This window comes from Dendrobates tinctorius, unplaced genomic scaffold, assembly GCF_039654945.1.
Source record: "Dendrobates tinctorius isolate UK_male_01 unplaced genomic scaffold, ASM3965494v1 ptg000009l, whole genome shotgun sequence".
In the NCBI taxonomy this organism is placed as follows: Eukaryota; Metazoa; Chordata; class Amphibia; order Anura; family Dendrobatidae; genus Dendrobates; species Dendrobates tinctorius.
Genome location: NW_027361677.1, coordinates 630,619 through 642,879, shown reverse-complemented (window position 1 = coordinate 642,879; position 12,261 = coordinate 630,619). Strand labels below are relative to the sequence as shown.

The window sequence follows — 12,261 nt, the reverse complement described above, 5'->3', positions numbered from 1 at the left end:
CTGCTCCATCACAACTCTTAACAGTATGGGTGTCTTGAGGACACGGATTCTGTTAGCAACATAGCAGACAAGGCGGCCCACGACCAGACAGGCCCTTCAGGCATTTGACGGAATTGCCAGATGGCCAGTCCAGCCCTGCCCATGCCTGAACGTCTCGTGGCCATTCAACAGATATAACACATGCAGGGATTGCCTGTTTGTTGCGACTGTCGACCAGCTTTTTACACTTTTTTACGCTTGAACCCTAGTGCAGAGGTATATTTTTGTGCACCATGGAATCAATGGGGCATTTAAAAATAAATAATATTTGATTTTTTGTTATCATGTCTTCTGAAAACCCGTGGCCTGCCAGTAGTACCAGAAGTCAAGAAGAATTAGTCGCTCTCACAAAAAAAAGTTAACGAAAAAAAAGAGAGAAAAAAAAAATCAGTGCGGTAATTAAAATTCCTCAAGTCTAAACCCTGACAATGGTTAGCATTGGTTAAAAGCTCCCAGCATGTTTAGACCCCAAAGAAAAACAACAAAAGGTGTTAATAGCTTTTACTCTGAAGCACCACGCTGATACATTACCCATTATACTTATCCACACACAGGGAAATGACAAACAGGTTTGATCAATTAGATTTTAATGCAAAGTGGAACTGGGAAAGAAAGGCAGGCGGCTCAGAAGACCTTTTAGTTGCTAATGTGTCTGAAAAAAAAGCACTTAATTGAGGTCGTAATAATATTAGCAGTTATCATCATCAATAATTTGGCTTTATTTATTGCTACATGGGAAAGCCTGTCAGGACGCAACGGTGTGGTCTTTGTTCTCCGTGTTAACATGAAGTTAGCTGATGGATGAATGGGGGAATATTTCAGCAGCTGCTACAGACAATCACATAGGATGGAAAATAATGTCCATTTATTTCCCTTAACCTATTGTACGCAGATCTCCCATACCCGTCCCGCAAAGATAAATGGGATGTAGCCGAGAATGGAGATTTAAACCTCCCATCATGTGAATATTAAATAGTGATCAATAGGAAGAATATTGTATGTGGCGGCGGAAAAAGGAAAATCTGGAGGTAGGATGATCACATAATGAGTTTGTGGAAATCAGAACTAATCTACACGATGTTTTAATTTATGCAAGATACAATGTTAAGAGATGAATGATCAACATTGTGTTTGGTGTCTTTCTAATCCAAGACTTAGAATAATTGAGTTGACGGATTTGTGGGTTTAACAAAAAAAAAATTGTGGATAAACAAAAAATTTCAAAGCGATTGTCAGGGTGCAAATTGCCTCTTCAGAACGGAAGGGGACTGAAAGGCTTCTCATACGGCCAAATCAGATCTCATGCCTTGCGCTGAGGAGGGGCAACACTCCAAAACACATGTCTGTAAATTGAGATTGTGGTTTGGCTTTTATCCTGTCATATGAAAAGGCTCGTTGAAGGGTCGATATTAACTTTTTAGGATTGCTATTTACAACAGTTCTAGTTCTCTTCCTCTCTGTAGAAGTATTTGACATATTTAATTCTCGAGATGAGCATTGCATGGCCTATAGGTCTCCTTACACAGGTAAAGCTTCTCACTCTACACAAGGAGAATTGTTAACCCTCAAATCCCTGGATGTCAGCATAGCAGGTTGTCAGACACATGGTTCAAAAGGCTACTCAGAAAACAGGCAATGTGAACAGTAAGAAATCTATTGTAGTTACGCCCCTGCATTTGGGTGACATGACAGGTCTCCTTTAAAGTGATGGATCCAAACACGTGAAAATTTGGTCACAGATTCTGATTTATACCAAGGACAACATCTGCAAGGAGTTTGTATGTTTTCCCCGTGTTTGCGTGGGTTTCCTCCGGGCACTCCGGTTTCCTCCCACATTCCAAAGACCTACTGATAGGGAATTTAGATTGTGAGCCCCATCGGGGACAGTGATGATAATGTCTTTAAAGCGCTGTATAAAAATAAAGATTATTTATTACTATTATTTATAATTCTGTTCATTTATAAAAAAAATATCCAGGTCTAACCTTTTCTTGCTGAGATTTCTACTGTACTTCTAAGCCAACGATTAAAGTGTAATCAAACACATAATAAATTATATCAGATATATTCTCGAAGATAAAGTGGAACACACTTTTGAAGACCGGCAAGAATTTTCACGAGTCATTATTGCATGAAAACCATCTTTCACATTCCAATAATCCTACTTGACTCATGCAGTCATTATCGCTGTGCAAATAAAAACTCCATTGTCGGAATTTAGTCTCTCTCCTTCCTGTCGAATAAATATTATCTGTGGCTCGTCGTAATGATGGACATGTTAGTTGTTCACAGCAGGGCTAAGACCACCAGGACCCGTCTACTTGAAATACAGTTCACCGGAATCTTAATTTTCTTATCGCCGTTCTACATATCCTAATAGGGTTTAAATGCTAAAACAGAGCTGGATAAACACATTCCCCCTTTCACTCAATTGAGTCTCTTATCCGGTTCTCCACTCTGAAACAGCTTGAGACGCTCAGATGTGACCAAGATTACTGTCACGTGTGAGATATAATGTTGTTTTAAGGAGGTACAGGTGGACCTTGCTGTAGATTGAGAGCTCTATGCGAGTCCAGGTGCATGCAGTCTTACCCATGTAGATCATTGACCAAAAATATACAATTTCACCATCCTAAACTTATGCTTTTACCAGACCATGCCTCATTGCGCTCAATATACTTAAGAAGTCTCAGTATCCTGAGACATAAGGGTATGACAAGCTCTCCTGGTGCCAAAAGTTTGAGAATATCTGAAGTTCAGTGCAATAAATTCCTTTCATTCCTTTATGAGCATTATTTACCATGTCTATTTCTTCTTTTCTTGAAAGGGACTAATATTGATATTCTCAGATCGGTGGAGGTCCGATTCTCAGTCACTGGTCAACTGATTAAAGGGAATCTGTTTTTTCATTAAATCTGTGAGCAGCATAATGTAGGGTCTGTGACTCCGATTCCAGCGATATGTCACTTGCTCGTCTACATGCTACCATTTTCATGCAATCACTGTTTTCTCTGATGTAGATCTAGCAGTGCTCAGAACACTGAGCCCTGTCTAACTCCGCCTCCACCACTGATAAGCAGCTTTGTGTGTACATTCCCTGGTGATTTTTCATCTTTTCATTTTTGTTTTTTCATCCCCTTCTTCCCAAAAGCCATAACTTTTTTTTATTTTTCCCTCCACATAACCGTATGAGGGCCTGTTTTCTTGCGGGACGAGTTGTACTTTTGACTGACATCATTCATTTTATAATGTGATGCGCTGCAAAGCAGGAAAAAAAATCCAAGTGTGTTGAAATTGCAAAAAAGTGCAATTCTACAATTTTTGGGAGGGGATTTTTATTTATCATGTTCAATATACTGTAAAACTGACCATGCAATATGAGTCTCCAGGTCGGTATGATTATGTAGATGTGGCACCCCTGAGGGTCCAGTCGCCACTGAGGTACTGCACCTCAGCCAGAGTTGTGGTACTCCGCTCTTGGGTAAGGAGGGGACATTACCCAGTACCCACACACTAGCAATCAACACCAGATCCCTCTAGGCCAAGGGGGAACTAGTTAGAGGGTGTGGGTGGAGGAAGTAGAGAAGGGGAGGAGTCAGAGGGAGTTGTCATGGAAACAGGAGTTTGTTGTAGAGAGGTAGTGAGTTGGTGCTGGGGACTGAAGGAGAGAGGAGCATGTCCCTAGACTAGCGCAGCGTGAGAGAAAAGAGGAGAGAAAGAAGGGGTCCTAGGGGAAAGGGAAGAGAGGAATCCACCCGTGGCGCCCGAATCCACACCGACTGTAGTCAGGTGGAGGGACCAGGTCGCAGTAGTGGACAGGCCCCAGACTAGTGGAGAAACTAAGGACTCAGCAAACAAACCGGAGGCTGTAGCGACTGTATGTGCTACAGCCATCTCCATACACATGCGCTGAAAAGGCAGCCAGATAGGATCAAGATGACAAAAAGAACGACGCCCGACAGGATCCGAAGGCTGCTGGCATGGGACACTGTGTGTGAAGGCGCAGGGCAAAAGAGGTGCGAGCCAGCGCAGAGAGACAGCCAGGAAAGGAACATAAGAAGGGGGTTCTGGTACAGTGGACCCCAAAACTACCTGAGAGCTGGCTGGACCACTAACCCAGAGGCCAGAGCACCCTGGCTGGGGATTGTAACTGGAAGAACTGTGAGTAAAAGTGTGAAGACTGCACTCCGCTGTGTCCTCAGGTTATTTATTGTGTCATTCACCCTGCACTACAACCATTACCAACATCTTTAACACTATTATTGCCCTGGGGCATAGCGCTACCTGTGGAGAGCTGTATCAACTCTGCTGCATCACCAACAGCCCCAGTGGCTAAGCAGCGTCGGCTATCTCCTTATTCCCGAATACCGCGGGTGGCATCACAACTTTATTTCAACTAACTTCCACATCTTTATTTGATTGGACGTTCAGGGCCACGGACAGGATCACCGCTGCCGTGACAAAACCCCTGGAGAACTGACTAAGGCCCGGACCAAGTCCCCCGGCCCTAGCAGGTGTTGCACAGACACAAAACATGTATATTTTTTTTTATCTAGGTGTTAAAAAAAAATTATAAAAATATTAACCAGAGGAGTTTGTCATTGCATAGTTTTGAGCAAGCAGCTGCAATAAACGGGTAGAACAAAAAAAACACAAGTGTGAACACGGCCTTCCAAACACAAAATAGCCAGATGTCATATAGTGGAACTACATAAAGATGAAAAAGTTCTGACTACTATCGCTATGAGTGAACAAACAAAATATAATCCACAGGTCCCAACTAGAGATGAGCATGATGCATAAATCACGTCGCACAAGTCGTACCTAATAAAAAGCCGCACAACAGAGGCCAGAAGGTAAGAGATTTGCAGACCTTCCATCAAGCCACCAGGTAGCACTAACCTGGATGTTGGACTGGAATCCCTTGTATCAATCTGCTCATCTCTAGTCCCAACCGTTTCGGATACAGTGGGACAGTCCTGGATTTGGGTCTATGTTCTGCACTCACTGCTGAAGGTCCCTCCCTTTGATATCTCCTAATTGCAGGGTTGAAAAAAATGGCAAATAGGTGTGGCTTGGAGTGTGACTAGGGGCATGGCCAAAATTTGCAGTGGTGAAAATATTCAAAAACTCATCATAGGCACACAGCCTTAACCTATAGTTCCTCCATATTGGTATTAGCTGTAAAATATACTGAGTTTTTAAGACATTCTGAATCCTGTCTGCTTTTTGTTGGTGGAGTCAAGAAGCCAGTGACGTAAGTTCAAGCTCATGGGCCACACTGCAAAAGCTGCAACGGGGCCCTGAATTATTGAAAGTCCTTAATAACATTGGTCTTTTTATATAGGCCAAAGGGACTTTTGGGGTCCTCTAAGCTCCAGGGCCCATGTGCGATTCCAACCCCTGCACCTACTATAGTTGCGCCCCTACAAGGAGCCTCTATCGCCTTGATTCCAACTCATGCACCTTTACATTGTTACATAAAAATGGCGGAAACTCTTGGAATTTTTTAGTAGAAATTATTTCAGCAAAAAAGGGCGCAGTCAGACGGCCATATAAATGGGGCCGAGTTTGGACCACAGTGCTCAGACTGCTGTGGCTCTCACGACTCGAGCAAAAGAATACATCAAGCTGCCTTTCTCATGATGGGAGAGCCACCGGCGGTCCACTCTCAGTCCCATATGCAGCCGTCTGACTGTGCCCTAAGTGGTAGCATTGACCTGTAACATTCTCCTCCTGTGGCAGATTGCGTCTGCAGGAGCAGATGAGGGGTGTATGGAGTCATTTTCTGTGTACAATAACGTCTTTATTATTCATACATGTAAAATATAATGGGGCAGATTTAGGCCATCTGAAAACCTGTGTTGCCTATAGCAACCAATCACGCACAGCTTTCATTTCTCTAGAGCACAATTCAAGATGAAAGCTGCTCTGTGATTGGTTGCTGTGAAAAACCATGCCAGTATTTCTTTGTCTACAACTTCAGAACTTTCCCAAATTCTTTTTTTTTCACTAAAAATAAGGAAAATAGCTGTAATAAGACCATTATGTTTATATATATACACACACATATTGTTAGGGTTTGCGGATCGCACCAAATATAAATTATGAGGAGTTGCGATCGCAACCCGGGGTCCACCGTGCGGTGATGGAGGAACCGCAGCTAATAAAGAATGGTGGAGCGATGCTGTGTGCAAGCACCGTAAACACACGGAGTCAAAGGTCACTCCGTGTGGACAGAGTGCAAGGTACCTGCTCGGTAGCTCCACAAAGCGTTACAATAATGGAGCACTCGAGACTATACCCTGTTAGACAACACAGGATTATAGTGGTAATGACGCTAGGTGGGGTCCCTATAGCTTCCCCCCAGGAAGTCTAGGCTGGTGGTTGTGTTCGCTCTGACACTCGGCTGTGCTAACGGTACATGCAACTTAGGACGCCCGGAGTCAGATGCTGAGCCAAGCAGGAGTTTCCACCCTACACTGCCTGCCTAGACACACAATCACCATGCTAGAAGCGGCACATGTGCACACAGGGTTTTAACGTATCCACTGACATGCATAGAAGATCTTAGCGTGCCGACATGCACCCCAAAGACCCTTTTATATGCTTCGCTTAAGTCCTGTCAGACAGGACCTTTCTCGTGGACCAATCCGGAACTGCACATCACCTGATCAACTGATGACTGACCACCAATGAGAGGTCGCCACCTCACGAGCATGCTCAGTAGAGTGATTTCTGGACTTAACCACTGGAACACCTGATCGCCCTGCCTATTGCTAGTTACTATAGTGTTGGCTGGAGAGCCAGCAGTTTTCAAGAGAACAGCACAAGACTGAGCAAGATGCTGAGACCCACATCTTTGCTGAGCAGCCTCCACTGTGGCTGGAGCAGAATGGGGGACTGCAGAGGCAGACAAAGCTTTGGATCTACCCTGTGCAGTGGGAGAATCCTGGTTCCTAACACATATATAATATATAGTCACTGCAGCTTGCACCTATTCACACTTAGGAGGTGCTGGTCAGGTTTTTTTGTAAAGCTGGTGTGGAGCGTGCGACTCCCTCTGGTCTGACACTTGCACTCCTCCCAATGACCTGCAGGTGTTCTCAACCAGTTCTACTTACCCATTCAAATTGTAGGCTTGCAGCCCAGGAGAGACATGTTTTTCCATTATTGTAGGCTTTTTAGCCCGAAAGTGGCATGTACAGTAGGATAGGGAAGGGTTATGACAGGACCCGTCAGAGAAGTGTCACCTTGTCATGGTTGATGGACACACATGAATTCGCCAATTTATGCGTTAACAACCTACACTTTTTTCGTAAGTACATCATGCTGAGGGACGATGCGGTCGAAAGTTGTTATTTCCATTGACACTATATGTCTTGGCATTCAGAGTGTTGCTGTGCTTTTTTATACATAATTTGCAGTCATTACAGCGTGCACCTATTCACACTTAGGCCGCTTTCACACTTCAGGCTTTCGGTATCCGGCATGGTGCGGCGAAAAACCGGACTGCCGGATCTGGCGCCTGTTACGACTTTTTCCCCGTGCTGTTTCATTGCTGCCGCATTGCGCCGGATGGCAATGCAGCGCGTCCGTTTTTTTCCGGATCCGGAGAAAATAGCCGGTCCGGCGTCTGGAAAAAACGTTGCATGCAACGTTTTTTCCCAACGCCGGACCAGTTTTTCGCACTGCGCGTGCCCGGAAACCTTCTCTGCCAGGAATATATCCGGCAGAAAGAAGGATCCGGTGTCTGCGCATGCGGCCGGATCCGGTAGTCCGGTTTTTTGCCGCCCCATGCTGGATACCGAAAGCCTGAAGTGTGAAAGCGGCCTTAGAAGGTGCTGGTCAGGTTTTTTTGTATAATATATATATATTATCCATGTTATATTATTGTGAAAGAATGGTACAGTTTATGTTTTACTTGTAAATTCCACTGCAACTGCTTTTCAGCAATGATGGCAGGACTATGCAGTACAGTATTAGGCCATATTCACACGCTGCATTTGCTGCTTTTCTATGCAAATGAAAAGCTGCTTTTTACAGCTGGTGCACACAACTCATTATTTTTCCTGACTGAATTGGAAAGCTGCTGCGTTTTTGAGAACTGCATCACGTCACTTCTTTCAATGTTTTTGCAACATTTTTTCACCATAGAAAGCAATGAATAAGTGCAAAAACGCTGCAAGAAACACAGCCATGCATTTTTGGTGAACAAAACCAACTGTATTTAGACATGTATTGTAGGCAAATGACATATAATCTGCACCAAAAAAAGCAGATTTTTGCCTGCAAAAAAAAAAGAAAAACTGCAAAAAAGCAATGTGTGAACAAAGCCTTACTGTAATAGTCAAGTAATCAGTGTAGCAGGATGGCTCATTGTGAAGTGTAATTATGAGCAGGACGCTCCACCAACACAGTATAAACTTAGTATAATCCAGATTTAGCTCATCACATAGATCAGCCATAAGTGCGGAGGGTGGAGCACCGTCAATAATCCCGACGACACTCTCCAGTGCTTGATGTTTCCAATAATCACTGTCCTGACACAAAGCTGATGGGAATCCTCCCATTTGTCTTGTGACTACGGCTTTATCATACTAACTTATAAGGACGCTATTAGAAGGTGTTCACATTGGCAGCTGGCAACCCATTATAGTCAATGGGTCTTTTCACGTGTTGGTGTTTTTTTGCGGATTCAGGGCCCCGATTCCTCAAAGTTTTCACCAGATTATTAGCGTAAAACACTTTCAAAAGTTAGCAAACTTTTACACAACTTACCGTAATATTGCACAAAAATTTGGCATTTTCACATCAGTCCTGGTAAGAAATGCCAAAGTAGGGGAACATTGGTGGGCCAGGATGGGATGTTTGTGAAGTTTTTCTAAAGTTGCTCCATTTTAGTGCAGCAATTTCTGGCAGAAGTGTACTCCAATCCCTGACCAGGGTAACATTTCAGGAGAGGAACACAGAGACGCACACCTGTGATGTGATGCAACTAATTCATTAAATGGCATGTGCCGCTTAATAAATTAGGAGCATCTACTGCCACACCCTTGTGGAATGCTTGTGTCCCGAAAATAAACTGTGACATCCATGTCAATATCTGCCCTATCTGTTTCGACTTGTGTACCTAGAACAATTACTGAGGAGCACATGCAAATTGGGGTGACTCAGTCCCATCAACTACAGGGGGTCAAGCAACCTAAGCTGGATCAATAGCGCTATTGTGGAGAGTTCTGTGGTGCCCCTGAGGCTCAGTCGCCACAGAGGTACTGCACCTCCTCCTGAGGTGTGGTGCCCCACCATCCAGGTAAGGTGGAAACACCTGACCATGCTCCAACACCTGCACCCCACACCACAAAGTAGTGTAGCAAAGCACCTTCGGCGGCTCCCTGCTTGGAGTGTAGCATAGCACCCCTTGGTGGCTCCCTGCTTGGAACACAAAACTTGCTGGGAGGTGGGTGGAGTTTAGTTCGCACCAAAAGAGCAGGAAGAGTTGAGTCAGTCAGTCAGTCTTTCATTCAGTGAGTGAGTGAAGATGTAGAAGGACAGAGTGTGAGACAGAGAAGATCCTCGGGAGAGGGATGGAAGAAGGAAGTGCTGCAGCAGGCCACAGTGATCTGGGTCTGCTGGCACAGGAAAGAGACAGAGGAAGGAAGCTTGATTCTCCATTGGAAAGAAGGATTAGCACGGAACGTGAGGAGAATAAGAGAACAAGGACCAGGGTTAGAGGAGAACCCTTTTCAAGTTCTAAGCGCAAGGCCGGGGTCCGGTCCCCGAGGTTGTACGGATACTAATGGTCCTGCAGCAGACACCAGAGGAATAGAAGTTGTCACCACGTTATTCCCACACAAGACTTGGGGGCACAACAGCAACATATTAGTGAGCCGGGACTTAATAGCAAGGAGTCCCCGAAGCAGGCTACAGCTGTCTGCCGTACAAGTAGAGTTCATGGGAACATCTGACAGGAGGAACTCCAGTGTAACTCAGTACTGTGAGTACTTCACTCAAAGGCGCTATAAGAGGAGACGTTCAGAAAAGGCACATATGTTGGCGGAGTGTTGGAGAGGAGTATTCCATCTGGCCTGGAGGCTGACTGAGTCCCTGACCCGGAGGACACGGCACGGAAGCGGGCACCTGTTTGCACAACAGACTGTGAGTAAAGCTTTGGAACTACATGCCCTGGTGACCTCCACTTACGCCAACCTACCCAGCACCGCTACATCCCTCGCGCCTGACACCACATCATCTAAGTGTCACTTCATCTACTCTGCCCTGGGACTACAGCCCTGCCTGTGGAGGGCTATAACATCATTGCTGCACCGCACCATCTGTCCCAGAGGGTCTGTCTGCAGCGTCGGCTTACATCTGCCGTGACATCTCCCATTGAAGCTCAATGGGCCCAGTACCGAGTACCCCACAGCCCTGGGTGTGAGGGCGACCCATTTTGGTCACAACGACTGCCGCCAGAAAGACGCCAGCGCCTAGGTGGGTGCGGGAATGTTCTCTTAGGTGCACAGGTATTTCCCAATGATTCTGCATACACATAGGACGGGTGGTATCTGATGTTTTATCAGACCAATGTTATTCTATGGGGCAGTGCTGAACAGAGGGTTTTTTTCCCATTCCGATCCGGCATGAGAAAAATAATCGCAGAATGGCTCTGATGCCTTCTTGCCCTTTCAAGTCTATGAGTGCATGGAAAACATCAGACTGCTCTCAGGTGACATCTGAGTGCAGTCCAATTACCAAAGACTCACACAATTGAGAAGATGGAGACGTTTTGTTCTCCATCTTCTCTTCACCTTTGCTACGATTCTCTGTTTTCTCAAAAATGTAATGACATATTCTGTGATATGTGGTTGTCCATCTGGATAACATCTTGGTTTGTTCACCTGATTGAGTCACATATCCAGCATGTATGTACCTTGCTCCAAAGATTTACACCTCTGATTGCCGTTGTTTATTTTATTTTTTAAAATGTTGCTGTCCATCCCTAACAATGGCATTTAAATGGCTTCCATCCATCGCCCACGATCACATCAATGAGTTGTCAAGGCAGCCGGGGAACTGTTGAAGACCCCCATGGCTACATATTTGCCCTCCTGTGAAGTCCAACTTGGGCCTGTGGCTGAGATTCAATGGAAAATATCATTTTAACGATATATTGCAATACTTGTGCATTAGAGTATACAATACAAGTTGTCAATCGCAGGTTCCAGTCTCCTAAGGCTATGTGCCCACGATGAGCTTTTGGGGCGATTTTGGTCAGATTTTCTGGATCTATTGAGTAAATTAGGTTACTTGCATTTTTTCATTGGGTTTTAATGCATTTTTTACTTTTATTTTATCATTTTTTTTGTTTATTGGTTTGTCATGTTTGAAAGAACGCTGATTTGCTTTTGATACTTCATGGAATTTAGCTTTACAAAACTTTCTTCATACAGTCATGGGCGTCCGGACCACTTGCATTTTACCTGCAGATTTTTTGCATCTAATGCAAAACTATGGGGAAAATCTGCACATAAAATTCAGCATAGCGGCAGGAGAAATTAACATTGCAAATTTCAGAACATAGCAGCACAAATGTTTTTGTAACATATACAATATATATATATATATATATATATATATATATATATATATAGTGTGTGTGTGTATATATATATATATATATATATATATATATATATATATATATATATATATATATACACTTTTTAATTATTTTTTTGTCTCATAGCTTAAAAAAATTAAAACTCAACCTAAACAACTTTTGGTCTCACCGTAATGATGCTGAGGGCTCATTCCCACTTGTGATGAAATCGGAGAAATGCAATACGATTAAAAATTGGATTCTATTTATTCTATTCAGACCAATGTTATTCTGTTATTGTGTGTTCATCTGCGTTTTTTTTTTTCCAGCTTGGATCGGATCACGATTGGACTGGAAAAATATCGCAGCATGCTGTGATTGTAATCGGAAATCGGATCGCATCCAGCAATAGAAGTCAATGGGTGCGAGAAAAAATGGCACAGCACTCGGGCCATGCGAGTGCTGTCCAATTTTTACACACGGACCTCCTTTGAACAGCCGGCAAATCATGTGCTGCATGCAGTAAAATCACACTGACTGGTTACAATAGAATAGATATATACTGTGCACATAGGATAGGTTGATATAAAGATGTCAGTGACATTATATATATATATATATAC

General features: G+C 43.9%; 2 long non-coding RNA genes across 2 annotated transcripts in view; one reads left to right on the top strand and one right to left on the bottom strand.

Moving 5' to 3' along the window:
* LOC141095575 (uncharacterized) overlaps window positions 1-9,004 on the bottom strand; it is a 65,992-nt gene extending 56,988 nt beyond the window's left edge. Inside the window, exon 1 of the long non-coding RNA XR_012233429.1 lies at window positions 8,821-9,004. This is a non-coding gene — a long non-coding RNA (uncharacterized lncRNA). The remainder of the gene's footprint in view (window positions 1-8,820) is intronic.
* Window positions 7,181-12,261, top strand: part of LOC141095569 (uncharacterized) — a 113,888-nt gene continuing 108,807 nt past the window's right edge. Inside the window, exon 1 of the long non-coding RNA XR_012233424.1 lies at window positions 7,181-7,357. This is a non-coding gene — a long non-coding RNA (uncharacterized lncRNA). The remainder of the gene's footprint in view (window positions 7,358-12,261) is intronic.